The sequence below is a fragment of the Carica papaya genome, chromosome 3 (assembly GCF_054855325.1).
Source record: "Carica papaya isolate Zhongbai chromosome 3, ASM5485532v1, whole genome shotgun sequence".
NCBI lineage: Eukaryota > Viridiplantae > Streptophyta > Magnoliopsida > Brassicales > Caricaceae > Carica > Carica papaya.
In genome coordinates this window covers 23,817,526-23,835,573 of record NC_142311.1, presented here as the reverse complement: position 1 = coordinate 23,835,573, position 18,048 = coordinate 23,817,526, and the positions used below count along the sequence as shown (strand labels likewise).

Below are 18,048 nucleotides of genomic sequence, written 5' to 3'. Positions count from 1 at the left end.
GTGGCACAAACTAGAACGAGTGCGATCATACGAGCACTAGTTCACCAGATCCCATCAGAATTTTGCACTCAACCGTGTCTGGGCGAGAGTAGTACTAGGATGGCTGACCTCCTGGGAAGTCTTCGTGTTGCACCCTTCTTTTTGCAGACAAGGCGTTAAACATTACGCAGGACTAAAGCGACGGTCCATCTGTTCATTCGCAAACGTGAGTCATGGCGCCGGGGCATTTTGCTTAATATTTTTTGCACATTTAATTAAAGTCCATCTCGTGATAAGAGTGTCATTACGAGCATCTTAAATAGAATAACAACGAAAAATAAGGTGTGGCAGGCGATCCATTCATATAGGCATGAGTCGAGGCACCGAGGCATTTCGCTTGATATTAGAACTAGAAGCAGAGGTGAGGTACGCGCACATCGAAACAAATGATAGGAGGGTAATGGGAAGAGAGAGCAAATATTTATTTTTGCTGCAAACAGAAAAGGGTGCGATCATGCCAGCACTACTTCACCGGATCCCATTAGAACTCTACAACTAAGCATGCTTGGGCGAGAGTAGTACTAGGATGGGTGACCTCCTAGGAAGTTCTCGTCTTGCACCCTTCTTTTTGCATATGGAGCGTTAAACATTATGCGGGACCTGAGGGACGATCTGCCGGTTCATTCACAAACGTGAGTCACGGCACTGGGTCATTTTGTTTAATATTTTTTGTGCATTCAATTAAAGTCCATCACGTGATGAGAGTATAATTGCGAGCATTTATATAGTAGAATAACGAAAAAGGAGGTGCGGCGGGTGTTTCGTTCATATAGACATGAGTCGAGGTGTCAGGACATTTCTCTCGATATTAGAACTAGAAACAGAGGTGAGTTGCGCGCACAGCGAAATAAATGATCAGAAGGGAGAGGGAAGGGGAGAGGGTATATGTATTTACGGTGCAAACCAGAACGGTCGCGATCATACCAGCACTAGCTCATCGAATCCCATCAGAACTCCGCAGTCAAGCGTGCTTGGGCGAGAGTAGTATTAGGATGCATGACCTCTTGGGAAGTTCTCGTGTTACACCATTCTTTCTGCAGATGGCGCATTAAATGTTACACGGGACCGAAGCAACAGTCTGCCGGTTCATTCGCAAAGGTGAGTCTCGGCGTCAGATTATTTTACTTAATATTTTTTGTGCAATCATTTATAGTCCACCACGTTATAAGAGTCTCATTACGAGCATCTTACATAGTATAACAACAAAAAATGAGGTGCGGCGGACATTCCGTTCATATGGGCATGAGTCGAGGCGCCGAGGCATTTCGCTTAATATTAGAACTAGAAATAGAGGCGAGGTGCACGCAAAGAGAAACAAATGACAGGAGGGGAGAGAGAAGTAGAAGGGGTGTATGTATTTGTGGCACAAACTAGAACGAGTGCGATCATACGAGTAATAGTTCACCGGATCCCATCAGAATTCTACACTCAATCGTGCTTGGGCGAGAGTAGTACTAGGATGGGTGACCTCCTAGGAAGTCTTCATGTTGCACCCTTCTTTTGGTAGACAAGGCGTTAAACGTTACGTGGGACTGGAGCAACGGTCCGCCAGTTCATTCACAAACGTGAGTCATGGCGCCAGGACATTTTGCATAATATTTTTTGCGCATTCAATTAAAATCCATCTCGTGATAAGAGAGTCATTGCGAGCATCTTAAATAGAAGAACAACATAAAATGAGGTGCGGCGGGCCATCCATTAATATGGGCATGAGTCGAGGCGCTGGAGCATTCTGCTTGATATTAGAACTAAAAGCAGAGGTGAGGTACACGCACAACGAAACAAATGATGGGAGGGGAATGGGAAGGAGAGGGCAAATATTTATTTTGGCCGCAAACAGAAAAGGGTGCGATCATACTAGCACTACTTCACCGGATCCCATTAGAGCTCCGGAGCTAAGCTTGGTTAGGTGAGAGTAGTACTAGGATGGGTGACCTCCTGAGAAGTTCTCGTCTTGCACCCTTCTTTTTGTAGACGGAGCATTAAATGTTATGCGGGACCGGAGCGACGGTCCGCCGGTTCATTCATAAACGTGAGTCACGGCACCGGGGCATTTTGCTTAATATTTTTTGTGCATTCAATTAAAGTCCATCACGATATGAGAATGTAACTATGAGAATTTTAAATAGTAGAATAATGAAAAATGAGGCGCGACTGGCGATCCGTTCATATGGGCATGAGTCGAGGTGCCGGGGCATTTCAGTTGATATTAGAACTAGAAGCAGAGGTACGGTGTGTGCTCAAAGAAAAAAATAACGGGAGGGGAGAGTGAAGGAGAAGGGGTATATGTATTTGCGGTGCAAACCAGAACGGGTACAATTATACCAACACTATTTCACAGGATCCCATCAGAACTCCGCAGTCAAGCGTGTTTGGGTGAATGTAGTACTAGGATGGGTGACCTCTTAGGAAGTCTTCGTGTTGCACCCTTTATTTTTCAGACGAGGCATCAAACGTTACATGGGACCGGAGCGATGGTCCGCCAATTCAATCGCAAACGTGAGTCACGGTGCTAGGGCCTTTTGCATAGTATTTCTTGCGCAATCAATTAAAGCTCATCACGTGATTAGAGTGTCATTGCAAACATCTTAAATAGTAGAACAACAAAAATGAGGTGCGGCGGGTGATTCATTCGTATAGGCATGAGTCGAGGCATTAGGGCATTTCTCTTAATATTAGAACTAGAAGTAGAGGTGAGGTGCGCGCTCAGAGAAACAAATGACAAAAGGGGAGAGTGAAGGAGAAGGGGTATATGTATTTGCGGTGCAAACTAAAACGGGTGCGATCATACCAACACTATTCACCGGATCCCTTCAGAACTCCACAGTTAAGCGTGCTTGGGTGAGTGTAGTACTAGGATGGGTGACCTCTTAGGAAGTCTTCATGTTGCACCCTTTATTTTTATATGGGGCATCAAACGTTACGTGGGATCGGAGCGACGGTCTGCCGATTCAATCGCAAACGTGAGTCATGGCGCCAGGGTCTTTTGCATAATATTTTTTGCACATTCAATTAAAGCTCATCACGTGATTAGAGTGTCATTGCAAGCATCTTAAATAGTAGAGGCACCAGGGCATTTCTCTTAATATTAGAACTAGAAGTAGAGGTGAGGTGCGCGCTCAGAGAAACAAATGACGGAAGGGGAGAGTGAAGGAGAAGGGGTATATGTATTTGCGGTGCAAACTAAAACAGGTGGGATAATACCAGCACTAGTTCACCGGATCCCCTCAGAACTCCGTAGTTAAGCGTGATTGGGCGAGTTAAGTACTAGGATGGGTGACCTCCTAAGAAGTCTTCATGTTGCACCATTCTTTTTGCAGACGGGGCATTAAATGTTACGCGGGACAGGAGCGATGGTTCACCGATTCATTCACAAATGTGAGTCACGGTGCCGATGCATTTTACTTAATATTTTTTGTGCATTCAGCTAAATTCAATCACTTGATGAGAGTGTCATTGCGAGCAATTTAAATAGTAGAATAACAAAAAATGAGGTGCGACAGGCGATCCTTTCATATGGGCATGAGTCGAGGCGACAGGGCATTTCGCTTGATATTATTACTAGAAACAGAGGTGAGGTGCATGCACAAAGAAACAAATGACGGGAGGGGAGAGTGAAGGAGAAGGGATATAGGTATTTGCAGTGCATACTAGAACATATCCAATCATACCAGCATTAGTTCACCAGATCCCATCAGAACTCCAGAGTTAAACATGCTTGGGCGAAAGTAGTCTAGGATGGGTGACCTCCTGTAAAGTCCTTGTATTGCACCATTCTTTTTGCAGACAAGGCGTTAAATGTTACGCGGGACCAGAACGATGGTATGCCTGTTCATTCGCAAACATGAGTTACAGTGCCGGGGCATTTTGCTTAATATTTTTTACATATTCAATTAAAGCCCATCACGTGATAAGAGTGTCATTGCGAGTATCTTAAATAGTAGAACGACAAAAAAGGAGTTGCGGCGAGCGATCCATTCATCTGGGCATATAATGAGGCGCTGAGGTATTTCTCTTGATATTAGAACTAGAAGCACAGATGAGGTGTGTGCACAACAAAACAAATAATAGGAGGGGAGAGGGAAGGAGAAAGGGTATATATATTTGCGGTGCAAACTAAAAAGGGTGTGATCATACAAGCACTAGTTTATCGGATCCCATCAGAACTCCGCAGTTAAGCGTGCTTGGGCGAGTTTAGTACTATAATGGGTGATCTTTTGATAAGTCCTCGTGTTGCACCCTTCTTTTTGTAGACGAGGTGTTAAATATTATGCGGGACTGGAGTGATGGTCTGCCGGTTCATTCACAAACGTGAGTCACGGTGCCGGAGCATTTTGCTTAATTTTTTTGCACATTCAAATATAGCCCACCATATAATAAGAGTGTCATTGCGAGCATCTTAAATAGTATAACAACAAAAAATGAGCTGTGGTGGGCGATCCGTTCATATGGGCATGAGTCGAAACTTCGGGGCATTTCACTTGGTATTAGAACTAGAAGCAGAGGTGAGGTGCGTGCACAATGAATCAAATGATGGGAGGGGAGAGTGAAGGAGAAGGGGTATATGTATTTGCGGCGCAAACTAGAATGGGTGCAATCATATCAGCACTAGTTCATCGGATCCCATCAGAACTCCGCAATTAAGCGTGTTTTGGCGAGAGTAGTACTAGGATGGGTGACCTCTTGGGAAGTCCTCGTGTTGCACCATTCTTTTTGCAGACGTGTGGTTAAACGTTACGCGGGACGGGAGCGATAGTCTGCCAGTTCATTTGCAAACGTGAGTCACGGTGCCAGGACATTTTGCTTAAAATTTTTTCCGCATTCAATTAAAGTCCATCACGTGATAAGAGTGTAATTTAGAGAACCTTACATAATAGAACAACGAAAAACGAGGTACGGCAGGCAATCCGTTCATATGGGCATGAGTCGAGGTGCTGGGACATTTCGCTTGATATTAGAACTAAAATAAAAGGTGAAGTACGCGCACAGCGAAACAAATGACGGGAAGGGAGAGGGAAGGAGAAGGGGTATATGTCTTTGCGGCGTAAATTAGATCGGTTGAGATCATACCAGCACTAGTTCACCAGATCCCATAAGAACTCCACAGTTAAGCGTGCTTAGGCGAGAGTAGTACTAGGATAGGTGACCTCCTTGGAAGTTCTCATGTTGTACCCTTCGTTTTGCAGACGAGGCGTTAAACATTTTTCAGGACCGGAACGACGGTCCTCCAGTTCATTCGAAAACATAAGTCATGGCACTATGGCATTTTGCTTAATATTTTTTATGTATTCAATTAAAACCCATCACCAGATAAGAGTGTCCTTACGAGCATCTTAAATAGTTGAACAACGAAAAATGAGGTACGACACGATCCGTTCATATGGGCATGAGCCGAAGCGTCGAGGCATTTCGCTTGATATTAGAATTTGATCAAGAGGTGAGGTGCATGCATAGCAAAACAAATGATGGGAGGGGAGAGGAAAGGAGAAGGGGCATCTGTATTTGTTGCGCAAACTAGAATGGGTGCGATCATACCAGCACTAGTTCACCGGATCCCATTGAAACTCTACAGTTAAGCATGCTCAGGCGAGAGTAGTACTAGGATTGATGACCTACTAGGAAGTCCTCGTGTTGCACCATTCTTTTTACAGACGGGCTGTTAAACATTATGCAGGATTGGAGCGATAGTCTGCCGGGTCATTCGAAAACGTGAGTCACAGCGCCGAGGCATTTTGCTTAATATATTTCGCGCATTTAATTAAAGCCTATCATATAATAAGAGTGGAATTATGAGTATCTTAGATAGTAGAACAATAAAAAATGAGGTGTGGCGGGCGATCCATTCATATGGGCATGAGTCGAGTCGCTGTGGCATTTTGCTTGATATTAGAACTAGAAGCAGAGGTGAGGTGCGTGCACAGCGAAACAAATGACGGGAGGGGGGAGGGAAGGAGAAGGGGTATATCTATTTGCAGCGCGAAATGGAATGAGTGCGATCATACTAGCACTAATTTCTCGGATCCCATCAGAACTCCGCAGTTAAGCATTTTTGGGCGAGAGTAGTACTAGAATGGATGCCCTCTTTGGAATTTGCAGACGGGGCATTAAATGTTACGCGGGACCGAAGCGACGATCCACCAGTTCATTCGTAAACGTGAGTCACGGTGCTAGGATATTTTGCTTAATATTTTTCTTTCATTCTATTAAATCCTATCAAGTAATAAGAGTGTTATTACGAGTATCTTACATAATAGAACAAAAAAATAGAGGTGTGGCAGGTGATTCGTTCATATGGACAGGAGTCGAGACGTCGGGGGATTCTGCTTGATATTAGAACTATAAGTAGAGGTGAGGTGTGCGCGCACAGCGAATCAAATGATGGGAAGGGAAGGAGAAGGGGCACATTCACTTGTAGTGCAAAAGGTACAGGTGCGATAATACCAGCACCAATGCACCGATTCCCATAAGAACTCTGCAGTTAAGTATCCTTGGGTGAGAGTAGTACTAAGATAGTTGACCTCTTGGAAAGTCCTTGTGTGTCACCCATTTTTGTGCACACAAGAAAATAAATATTACACGCGACCAAAACCACGATCTGTCGATACATTCGCAAGCGTGAGTCGCGGCATGAGGGCATTTTGTTGAATATTTTTTGTGCATTCATTTATAGTCTACCACGTGATAAGAGTGTCTTTACGAGCATCTTATATAGTAGAATAATGAAAAACGAGGGGCGGCCGGGATATTTCGCTTGATATTAGAATTAGAAGCAGAGGTGCGGGGTGCGCGCACAATTAAAAAAATGACAGGAGGGGGGAGGAAAGGAGAAGGGGTATGTTTACTTGCAGCGCGAAATGGAACAGGTGCGATCATACCAGCACTAATTCGCCAGATCCCATCATAACTCCATAGTTAAGCATTTTTGGGCGAGAGTAGTACTAGGATGGGTGACCTCCTAGAAAGTTCTCGTGTTGCACCCTTCTTTTTGCAGACGAAGAATTAAACATTACGTAGGATCGAAGCGATGGTTCCCTGGTTCATTCGCAAACGTGAGTCATGATGCCCGAAGCATTTTGCTTAATATTTTTTGCGCATTCAATTAAAGTGCATCACGTTATAAGAGTGTTATTACGAGTATCTTACATAGTAGAACAACGAAAACAAAGGTGCGGTGAGTGATCCGTTCATATAGGCATGAGTCGAGGCACGGGGGCTTTTTGCTTGATATTAAAGCTAGAAGCAGAGGTGAGGTATCCATGCATAGCAAAACAAATGACGGGAAGGGGGAGGGAAGGAGTAGGGGTATATGTATTTGCAACGCAAAATGGAACTGGTGCGATCATACCAGCACTAATTCATCGGATCCCATCAGAACTTCGCAGTCAAGCGTGCTTTGGTGACAGTAGTACAAGGATGGGTGACCACCTGGGAAGTCCTCTTGTTGCACCCTTCCTTTTGCAGATGGGCCGTTAAATGTTACGTGGGACCAGAGTGACGGTCTGTCAGTTCCTTCACAAACATGAGTCACGATGCCGAGGCATTTTACTTAATATTTTTCGTGTATTCAATTAAAGCTCATCACGTGATAAGAGTATTATTACGAGTATCTTACATAGTAAAACAACAAAAACAGAGGTGTAGCAGGCGATCCGTTCATATGGGAATGAGTCGAGGCGCTAGGGCATTTTCTTTGATATTAGAACTAGAAGCAGAGGTGAGGTGTGTGCGTACAGTGAAACAAATGACGGGAGTGGGGAGGGAAGGAAAAGGGGCACATGCATTTGTAGTGGGGAATGGGACGGGTGCGATAAGACCAGCATTAATGCACCGAACCCATAAGAACTCTGCGGTTAAGTGTCGTTTGGTGAGAGTAGTTCTAAGATGGATGACCTCTTGAAAAATTCGCGTGTTGCACCTGTTTCTTTGCATACGAGGCAACAAACGTTACGTGCGACAACCGTCGGTTCATTCGTAAATGTGAGTCGCAGTGTCAGGGCATTTTGGGTAATATTTTTTTTGCATTCATTTATAGTCCAGCACATTATAAGAGTCTCAATACGAGCATCTTACATTGTAGAACAATGAAAAACGAGGTGCGGCAGATAATCATTTCATCTGGGCATGAGTCAAGCCGCCTGCGGATTTCACTTGATATTAGAATTATAGGCAGAGGTGCGAGGTGCGTGCATAGTGAAATAAATGACGGGAGGGTGGAGGGAAAGAGAAGGGGTATATGTATTTGCAGCGCGAAATGGAATGGGTGCAATCATACGAGCACTAATTCACCGGATTCCATAAGAATTCCACAGTTAAACATATTTGGGCAAAGAGTAGTACTAGGATGGGTGACCTCTTGGGAAGTTCTCGTGTTGCACCCTTCTTTTTGTAGACAGGGCATTAAACGTTACGCGAGACTGGAGCGACTGTCCGCCGGTTCATTTGCAAATTTGAGCCATGGTGCCAGGCCATTTTGCTTAATATTTCTCATGCATTCAATTAAAGCCCATCACGAACACGAGTACTATTACAAGTATCTTACATAGTAGAACAATGAAAAAAGAGGTGCAGCAGGCGATCCGTTCAAATGGGCATGAGTCGACGCGCATGGGCATTTTGGTTGATATTAGAACTATAAGCAGAGGTGAGGTGTGCACGCATAGCGAAACAAATGGCGAGAGGGGAGAGGGAAGGAGAAGGGATATATTTATTCGCGACGCAAACTAGAACGGTTTTGATCATATCAGCAATAATTCACCGGATCCCATCAGAACTCAATAGTTACACGTGCTTGGGCAAAAGTAGTACTAGGATGGGTGACCTCCTAGAAAGTCCTCATGTCGCACCCTTATTTTAGTAGATGGGGCGTTAAACGTTACGTAGGACTGCAGCGACGGTCCACTGGTTCATTCGCAAATGTGAGTCACGGCACTGAGGCATTTTGCTTAATATTTTTCGTGCTTTCAATTAAAGCCCAACACGTGAGAAGAGTGTTATTACGAGTATCTTACATAGTAGAAAAATGAAAAATGAGGTACGGTGGGTGATTCGTTCATATGGGCAAGAGTTGAGGTATCGGGGCATTTCGCTTGATATCAGAACTAGAAGCAAAGATGAGGTGCGCGCACAACAAAACAAATGACGGGAGGGGAGAGGGAAGTAAAAGGGGAATATGTATTTGCAGCGCAAACTTGAATGTGTGTGATCATACTAGAACTATTTCTCCATATCCCATCAGAGCTCCGTAGTTAAGCGTGCTTGGACGAGAGTAGTACTAAGATGGGTGACCTCCTGGGAAGTCCTCGTGTTGCACCATTCTTTTTACAGATGGGGCATTAAACATTACGCGGGACCGGAGGGACGGTCTGCCAGTTCATTCGCAAACGTAAGTCACGGCGCCTGGGCATTTTGCTTAATATTTTATGCGCATTTAATTAAAACCCATCACGTGATAAGAGTGTCATTTTGAGTATCTTACATAATAGAACAACGAAAAACGAGGTGCATCGTGCATTTCACTTGATATTATAACTAGAAGTAGAGGTGAGGTGCGCACACAGCGAAACAAATGATGGGAGGGGAGAGGGAAGGAGAAGGGTTATATGTCTTTGCGGCGTAAACTAGAATGGGTGCGATCATACCAGCTCTAGTTCACTGGATCCCATTACAACTTGGCAGTTAAGCGTGCTTTGGTGAGAGTAGTAGTAGGATGGGTGACCTCCTAGGAAGTCTTTGTGTTGCACCCTTCTTTTTGCATACAGGGCGTTAAACGTTACGCATGACTGAAGCGACCTATCCACCGGTCCATTCGCAAGCGAGAGTCATGGGGCCGGGGCATTTTGCTTAATATTTTTCGTGCATTCAATTAAAGCCTATAACGTGATAAGAGTATCATTGCAAGATCATATATAGTAAAATAACGAAAAACGAGGTGCAGCAGGCGATCTGTTCATATTGGCATGAGTCGAAGCGCTGAGACATTTTGCTTGATATTAGAACTAGAAGTGGAGGTTAAATTCACGCACAGCGAAACAAATGACGGGAGGGGAGAGGGAAGGAGAAGGGGTATATGTATTTGCGGCAAAAATAAGAACGGGTGCAATCATACCAGTACTAGTTCACCATATCCCATCAGAACTCTGTAGTTAAGGGTGCTTGAGCGATAGTAGTAATAGGATCGGTGACCTCCTGGAAGTACTTGTGTTACACCCTTCTTTTTGCAGACAGGACGTTAAACGTTATGCAGGAGTGGAGCGACTGTTCGCCGGTTCATTCGCAAACGTGAGTGACAGCATTGGGACATTTTGCTTAAAATTTTTTATGTATTCAATTAAAATCCATCATGTGATAAGAGTGTTATTACAGGTATCTTATATAATAGAACAACGAAAATAGAGGTGAGGTGGACGATCCGTTCGTATGGGCATTAGTCGAGGCATCGGCGCATTTAGCTTTATATTAGAACTAGAAGCAAACGTGCAGTGTGCGCGCACAGCGAAACAAATGACAGGAGGGAGGAGGGAAGGAGAAGGGATATATATATATATATATATATATATTTAAAGCGCAAATTAGAATAGGTTTGATCATACCAGCACTAATTTACTGGATCCCATCAAAACTCTGCAGTTAAGCGTTCTTCGGCAGGAGTAGTACTAGGATGGGTGAACTCTTAGGAAGTCCTCATGTTGCACCCTTTTTTTTGTAGACAAGGTGTTAAACATTACATGGGACCGGAGTGACAGTCTACCGGTTTGTTCGTAAATGTGAGTCACGATGCCAGGCATTTTACTTAATATTATTCGTGCATTCAATTATAGCCCACCACGTGATAAGAGTGTTATTACGAGTATCTTACATACTAGAACAACGAAAATAGAGGTGCAGCAGGCAATCTGTTCATCTGGGCGTGAGTCAAGGTGCCGGGGCATTTGTCTTGATATTAAAACTAGAAATAGAGGTGAGGTGTGAGTGTACAGTGATACAAATGATCGGAGGGGGGAGGAAAGCTGAAGTGGCACATGCATTTGTAGCGGGGAATGGGACGGGTGTGATTAGTCTAGTACTAATACATTGAATCCCATAAGAACTCTGCAGTTAAGTGCCCTTGGAATCCCATTGAATCCTCGTGTTGCACCTGTCTTTTTTCGGATGAAGTGCTAAACACTATGCGGGACCAGAGACTCGGTCCATCGATTCATTCGCCGGTGTGACTCTTGGCGCCATGACATTTTGTTTAATATTTTTTGTGCATTCATTTATTGTCCACCACGTAATATTACGAGCAGCTTACATAGTAGGATAATAAAAAATGAGGTGCGGCAGACGGTCCATTCATCTGGGCGCGAGTCAAGCTGCTAGAGCATTTCGCTTGATATTAGAATTAGAAGCAGAGGTGCAGGGTATGCGCATAGCGAAAAAGTAACAGGAGGGGGGAGAGAAAGAGAAGGGGTATATCTATTTGCAGCGTGAAATAGAACGAGTGCGATCATACCAGCACTAATTCAGCGGATCCCATCAGAACTTCGTAGTTAAGCATTTTTTGGGCAAGAGTAGTACTAGGATAGGTGACCTCCTGGGAAATGCTCGTGTTGCACCCTTCTCTTTGTAAACGGGGCATTAAACGTTACGTGAGACCGAAGCGACGATCTGTCAATTCATTCGCAAACGTGAGTCACTGCATTGGGGAATTTTGTTTAATATTTTTTTTTTGCATTCAATTAAAGTCTATCACGTGCTAAAAGTGTTATTACGAGTATCTTGCATAATAAAACAACGAAAATAGATGTGCAATGGGCAATCTGTTCATATGGGCATGGTCGAGCGCCAGGGCATTTCACTTGATATTAGAACTAGACGCAGAGGTGAGGTGTGCTCGCACAGCGAAACAAATGACGGGAGGGGGGAGTGAAGGAAAACGGGTACATGCACTTGTAGTGCAAAATGGGACGGGTGCGATAATACCAGCATTAACGCACCGAATCCCATAAGAACTCTGCAGTTAAGTGTCCTTGGGTGAAAGTAGTACTAAGATGATTGACCTTTTAGAAAGTCCTCGTGTTGCACCTATTTTTGTGCAAACGAGGAAATAAAAGTTACGATTCGATCAGAACCACAGCCTATCAATTCTTCCACAAACGTGAGTCGCGTCGTCAGGGCATTTTGCTTAACATTTTTTGTGCATTCATTTACAGTCCACCACATGATAAGAGTGTCATTATGAGCATTTTACATAGTAGAACAACGAAAAATAAGGTACAGCGGGCAGTCCGTTCATCTGGGCGTGAGTCGAGCCGCCGGGGCATTTTGCTTGATATTAGAATTAGAAATAGAGGCACAGAGTGTGCGCACAACAAAAAAAATGACGGGAGGGGGGAGGGAAGGAGAAGGGGTATATCTATTTGCAGCATGAAATGGAACGGGTGCGATCATACCAGCACTAATTTACCATATCTCATCAGAACTCCGTAGTTAAGCGTTTTTGGGCGAGAGTAGTACTAGAATGGCTGACCTCCTGAGAAATTTTTGTGTTGCCCCCTTCTTTTTTTAAATGGGGCATTAAACATTAAGCAGAACCAGAATGACGGTCCACCAGTTCGCAAATGTGAGTCACGGCGTTAGGGCATTTTACTTAATTTTTTTCGTGCATTCAATTAAAGCAAATCACGTGATAAAACTTTTATTATGAGTATCTTACATAGTAGAACAGCAAAAACAAAGGTGCAGCTGGCGATCTATTCATATGGGTATGAGTCGAGGCGCCAGAGCATTTTGCTCGATATTAGAACTAAAAGCAGAGGTGAGGTGTGCGCGCACAGCGAAACAAATGTCAGGAAGGGGAGAGAAGGAGAAGGGGTATATGTATTTGCAGCACTAACTGGAACGGGTGCGATTATACCAGAACTAATTCACCGGGTCCCATCAAAACTCCACATTTAAGCGTTTTTGGGTAAGTGTAGCACTAGGATGGTTGACTCCTTAGAAGTCTTTGTGTTGCACCCTTCTTTTTTTAGATGAGGCATTAAACGTTACACGAGGCAAGAGTGACGGTGCACCAGTTCATTCACAAACGTGAGTCACGGCGTCGGGACATTTTGCTTAATATTTTTCGTGCATTCAATTAAAGCCCATCACGTTATAAGAGTGTCATTACAAGCATCTTACATAGTAAGACAACGAAAAATGAGGTTTGGCGGGCAGTCCGTTCATCTGGGTGCGAGTCATGTCGCCGAGGCATTTCCCTTCATATTAGAATTAGAAGCAGAGGTGCGGGGTGCGTGCATAGTGAAAAAAATGACGGGAGGGGAGCAGGAAGGAGAAGGGGTATATGTAGTTATGTTGCGAACTAGAACTGATGCGATCATACCAGCACTAATTAACAGGATCCCATTAGAACTTCGCAGTTAAGCGTACTTGGGCGAGAGCCATACTAGGGTGGGTAACTTCTTGGGAAGTCATCGTTTTGCATCCTTCTTTTTAATGACGGGGCGTTAAATGTTACGCGAGACTAGAGCAACAGTTCGCCCGTTCATTCGCAAACATGAGTCACGGCGATGGGGCATTTTGCTCAAAATTTTTCATGTATATAATTAAATTTCAACACGTGATACGAGTGTTATTGCAAATATCTTACATAGTAGAATAACAAAAACAGAGACGAGGCAGGCAATCCTTTCATATGGGCATGGGTTGAGGCGTCGGTGCATTTTTTTTTATATTAGAACTAGAAGTAGACGTGCGGTGTGCACGCACAATGAAATAAATGACGGGAGGGGGACAAGAAAGAGAAGGAATATATATATTTGCAGTGCAAATTAAAATAGGTTTGATCATACTAGCATTAATTCATTGGATCCTATCAAAACTCCACAGTTAAGCATGCTTGACCAGGAGTAGTACTAGGATGGGTGACCTCCTGGGAAGTCCTCAAGTTGCACCATCCTTTTTGTAGATGGTGCATTAAATATTACACGGGATTAGAGTGACAGTTTGCTGATTTGTTCACAAACATGAGTCACGGCACCCGGGCATTTTGCTAAATATTATTTGTGCATTCAATTATAGCCCACCACGTGATAAGAGTTTTATTAGAAGTGTCTTACATAGTTAAACAATAAAAAGAGAGGTGCGGCGGGTGATCCATTCATCTAGGCGTTGTCGGGGCATTTTGCTTGATATTAAAACTAGAAACAAATGTGAGGTGTGCGTGTACAGTGATACAAATGATCGAAGTGAGGGGGGGGAGGCGAAGGGGCAAATGCATTTGTAGTTGGGAATGGGATGGGCACGATTAGTCCAGCACTAATGGACTGAATCCTCGTCTTGTACCCATCTTTTTTCGGATGGAGCGTTAAATACTACGCATGACCGGAGACGCAGTACACCGGTTCATTCCCCGATGTAAGTTCGGCGCCATGGTATTTTGCTTAATATTTTTTGTGCATTCATTTATAGTCCACCACGTGATAAGAGTTTCACTACGAGCAGGTTATATAGAAGAATAATAAAAAATAAGGTACGGCGGACGGTCTGTTCATCTTGGCATGAGTCAAGCCGCCGGGGTATTTCGCTTGATATTAGAAATAGAAGTAAAGGTGCAGGGTTCGCACACAGCGAAAAATATGACGGGAGGGGGGAGGAAAAGAACAGGGGTGTTTTTATTTGAAGCGAGAAATGGAATGAGTGCGATCATACCAGCACTAATTCACCGGATCCTATTAGAACTCCGCATTTAAGTGTTTTTGGGCGAGAGTAGAACTAGAATGGGTGACCTCCTAGGAAGTCCTTGTGTTGCACCCTTCTTTTTTCAGACGGGGCATCAAACATTACGAAGGACTAGAGCGACGGTTCGCCAGTTCATTCGCAAACGTGAGTCACGGCACTGGGGCATTTTGCTTAATATTTTTCGTGCATCCAATTAAAGCCCATCACGTGATAAGAGTGTTATTACGAGTATTTTACATAGTAAAACTATAAAAATAAAAGTGCGGCAGGTGATCCGTTCATATGGGCATGAGTCAAGGCGGTGTATTTCGCTTGATATTAGAACTAGAAACAGAGGTGAGGTGTGTGCGTAGAACGAAACAAATGACGGGAAGGTGGAGGGAAGGAGAAGGGGCACATGTATTTGTAGTGCGGAATGCGACGGGTACGATCAGACTAGCACTAATGCAATGAATCCAATAAGAACTATGCAGTTAAGTGTCCTTTGGTGAGAGTAGTACTAAGATGGTTGACCTTTTGGAAAATTCTCGCGTTACACCTATTTTTTTGCACACGAGACAATAAACATTACGCACGACTAGAACTATGGTCCGCTGGTTTATTCACAAATGTGAGTCAAGGTGCCAGGGTATTTTACTTGATATTAGAACGAGAAGCAGAGTGCATGCACTAGGAAACAAATGAAGGGAGGGGAGAGGAAAGGAGAAGGAGTGTTTGTATTTGCAGCGTAGAATGAAAGGGGTGCGATCATATCAGTGCTTATGCACCAGATCCCATTAAAACTCCGTAGTTAAGTGTGCTTGGGCTAGAGTAGTATTAGGATGGGTAACCTCCTGGGAAGTCCTCCTGTTGAACCAATTTTTTTTCAGATGGGGTTCGACGTTATACGCAACTGGAACTACGGTCCGCTGGTTTATTCACAAATGTGAGTCAAGGCACTGGGGCATTTTACTTGATATTAGAACGAGAAGAAGAGGTGCAGTGTGCACGCGCAAGGAAATAAATGACGGGAGGGGGGAGGGAAAGAGAAGGAGTGTATGTATTTATAGCGCAGAATAAAACTGTTGCGATCATACCAGTACTAATGCACCAGATCCCATTAGAACTCCGCAGTTAAGTGTTCTTGAGCGAGAGTAGTACTAGGATGGGTGAGCTCCTGGGAAGTCCTCATGTTGCACCCATTTTTTTGCAGATGGGGCCTTCAACGTTATGTGCGACTGGAACTACAGTTCGTTGGTTTATTCGCAAATGTGAATCATGTCACTAGGGCATTTTACTTGATATTAGAACGAGAAGTTGAGGTGCAGTGTGCATGCATAAGGAAACAAATGACGAGAAAGGGGAGGAAAGGAGACGGAGTGTATGTATTTGCAGCACAAAATGTAATGGTTGCGCTCATACCAGGACTAATGCACCGGATCCCATCAGAACTCTGCAGTTAAGTGTGCTTGGGCGAGAGTAGTACTAGGATGGGTGAACTCCTGGAAAGTTCTTGTGTTGCACCCATTTTTTTGCAGATAAGGCGTTCAACGTTACGTGCGACTGGAACTATGGTCCGCTGGTTTATTCCTAAATGTGAGTCAAGACACTGGGGAATTTTACTTGATATTAGAACGAGAAGTAGAGGTGCAGTTTGCACGCACAAGGAAATAAATGACGGGAGGGGGAGGGAAGGAGGAGTTTTTGTATTTGCAGCGTGGAATAAAATAAGTACGATCATACCAGCACTAATACACTGGAAACCATCAGAACTCTGCAGTTAAGTGTGCTTGGGCGAGAGTAGTACTAGGATTGGGTGACCATCGGGGAAATCCTCGTGTTGCACCCATTTTTTTACAGAGTGGGCGTTCAACATTACGCGTGACTGGATCTATGGTCCGCTGGTTTATTCGTAAATGTGAGTCAAGGCGTTGGGGAATTTTACTTGATATTAAAACGAGAAGCAGAGGTGCAGTGTGCACGCACAAGAAAATAAATAACGGGAGGGGGAGGGAAAGAGGAGTGTATGTATTTACAGCGCGTAATGAAATGGGTGCGATCATACAAGCACTAATGCACCGGATCCCATCAAAACTCTGCAATTAAGTGTTCTTGGGAAAGAGTAGTACTAGGATCGATGACCACCTTGGAAGACCTCGTGTTGCACCCATTTTTTTGCAGATGAAGCATTCGACATTACGCGCGATTAGAACTATGGTCCGCTGGTTTATTCTCAAATGTGAGTCAAGGCACTGGGCAATTATACTTGATATTAGAACGAGAAGCAGAGGTGTAGTGTGCACGCACAAGGAAACAAATGACGGGAGGGGGAGGAAAGGAGGAGTGTATGTATTTGCAGTGCGTAATGAAATGGGTGGGATCATACCAGCACTAATGCACCGAATCCCATCAAAATTTTGCAGTTAAGCGTGCTTGGTCGATAGTAGTACTAGGATGGGTGACCTCTTGGGAAGTACTCTTGTTGCACCTATTTTTTTTTTCAGACGGGGTGTTTGACATTACGTGCGACTAGAACTATGGTCTGCTGGTTTATTCGCAAATGTGAGTCAAGGCACTGGGGCATTTTACTTTATAATAGAACGAGAAGCAGAGGTGTAGTATGCACGCGCAAGGAAACAAATGACGGGAGGGGGGTGAGAAGGAGAATGAGTGTATGTATTTGTAGTGTAAAAGGAAAGAGTTGCGATCATACCAGCACTAATATACCTGATCCCATCAGAACTCCGCAGTTAAGTGTTCTTGCGCGAGAGTAATACTAGGATGGGTGAGCTCCTGGGAAGTCCTCTTGTTGCACCCATTTTTTTACAGATGGGCATTCGATGTTACGCGTTACTAGAACTATGGTCCACTGGTTTATTCGCAAATGTGAGTCAAGGTGCTGGGGCATTTTACTTGATATTAGAACGAGAAGCAGAGGTGTAGTGTGCACGCACAAGGAAACAAATGACGGGGGGGGAGGGAAGGAGAAGGAGTGTACGTGTTTGTAGCGCGAAAAGAAATGGGTACGATTATACCATCACTAATTCACCGTATCCCATCAGAACCCTGTAGTTAAGTGTGTTTGGGCGAGAGTAATACTAGGATTGGTGACCTCTTGGGAAGTTCCCGTGTTACACCCATCTTTTTTGCAGACGGGGCATTAAATATTATGCGTAACCTGAGACACAGTCTGCCAATTCATTTGTCCTCATGAGTCACAGTACTAGAGCATTTTTCTTAATATTTTTCGTGCATCCACGTGATAAGAGTGTTATTACAAGCATTTTAAATAATAGAATAACCAAAACA

General features: G+C 44.0%; 13 pseudogenes; all 13 read left to right on the top strand.

Moving 5' to 3' along the window:
* Positions 1-483: 483 nt before the first annotated feature.
* LOC148267297 (5S ribosomal RNA) lies at positions 484-602 on the top strand (annotated as a pseudogene).
* Positions 603-1,883: 1,281 nt separating this feature from the next.
* On the top strand, positions 1,884-2,002 carry LOC148267296 (5S ribosomal RNA; annotated as a pseudogene).
* Positions 2,003-2,350: 348 nt separating this feature from the next.
* LOC148267295 (5S ribosomal RNA) lies at positions 2,351-2,469 on the top strand (annotated as a pseudogene).
* A 347-nt stretch (positions 2,470-2,816) lies between these two features.
* Positions 2,817-2,934, top strand: LOC148267294 (5S ribosomal RNA; annotated as a pseudogene).
* Positions 2,935-4,162: 1,228 nt separating this feature from the next.
* LOC148267293 (5S ribosomal RNA) lies at positions 4,163-4,281 on the top strand (annotated as a pseudogene).
* A 347-nt stretch (positions 4,282-4,628) lies between these two features.
* Positions 4,629-4,747, top strand: LOC148267292 (5S ribosomal RNA; annotated as a pseudogene).
* Positions 4,748-7,370: 2,623 nt separating this feature from the next.
* LOC148267291 (5S ribosomal RNA) lies at positions 7,371-7,489 on the top strand (annotated as a pseudogene).
* Positions 7,490-9,233: 1,744 nt separating this feature from the next.
* On the top strand, positions 9,234-9,352 carry LOC148267290 (5S ribosomal RNA; annotated as a pseudogene).
* Positions 9,353-12,456: 3,104 nt separating this feature from the next.
* On the top strand, positions 12,457-12,575 carry LOC148267289 (5S ribosomal RNA; annotated as a pseudogene).
* A 2,141-nt stretch (positions 12,576-14,716) lies between these two features.
* Positions 14,717-14,835, top strand: LOC148267288 (5S ribosomal RNA; annotated as a pseudogene).
* A 987-nt stretch (positions 14,836-15,822) lies between these two features.
* On the top strand, positions 15,823-15,941 carry LOC148267287 (5S ribosomal RNA; annotated as a pseudogene).
* Positions 15,942-16,147: 206 nt separating this feature from the next.
* Positions 16,148-16,266, top strand: LOC148267286 (5S ribosomal RNA; annotated as a pseudogene).
* Positions 16,267-17,111: 845 nt separating this feature from the next.
* On the top strand, positions 17,112-17,230 carry LOC148267285 (5S ribosomal RNA; annotated as a pseudogene).
* Positions 17,231-18,048: the final 818 nt, after the last annotated feature.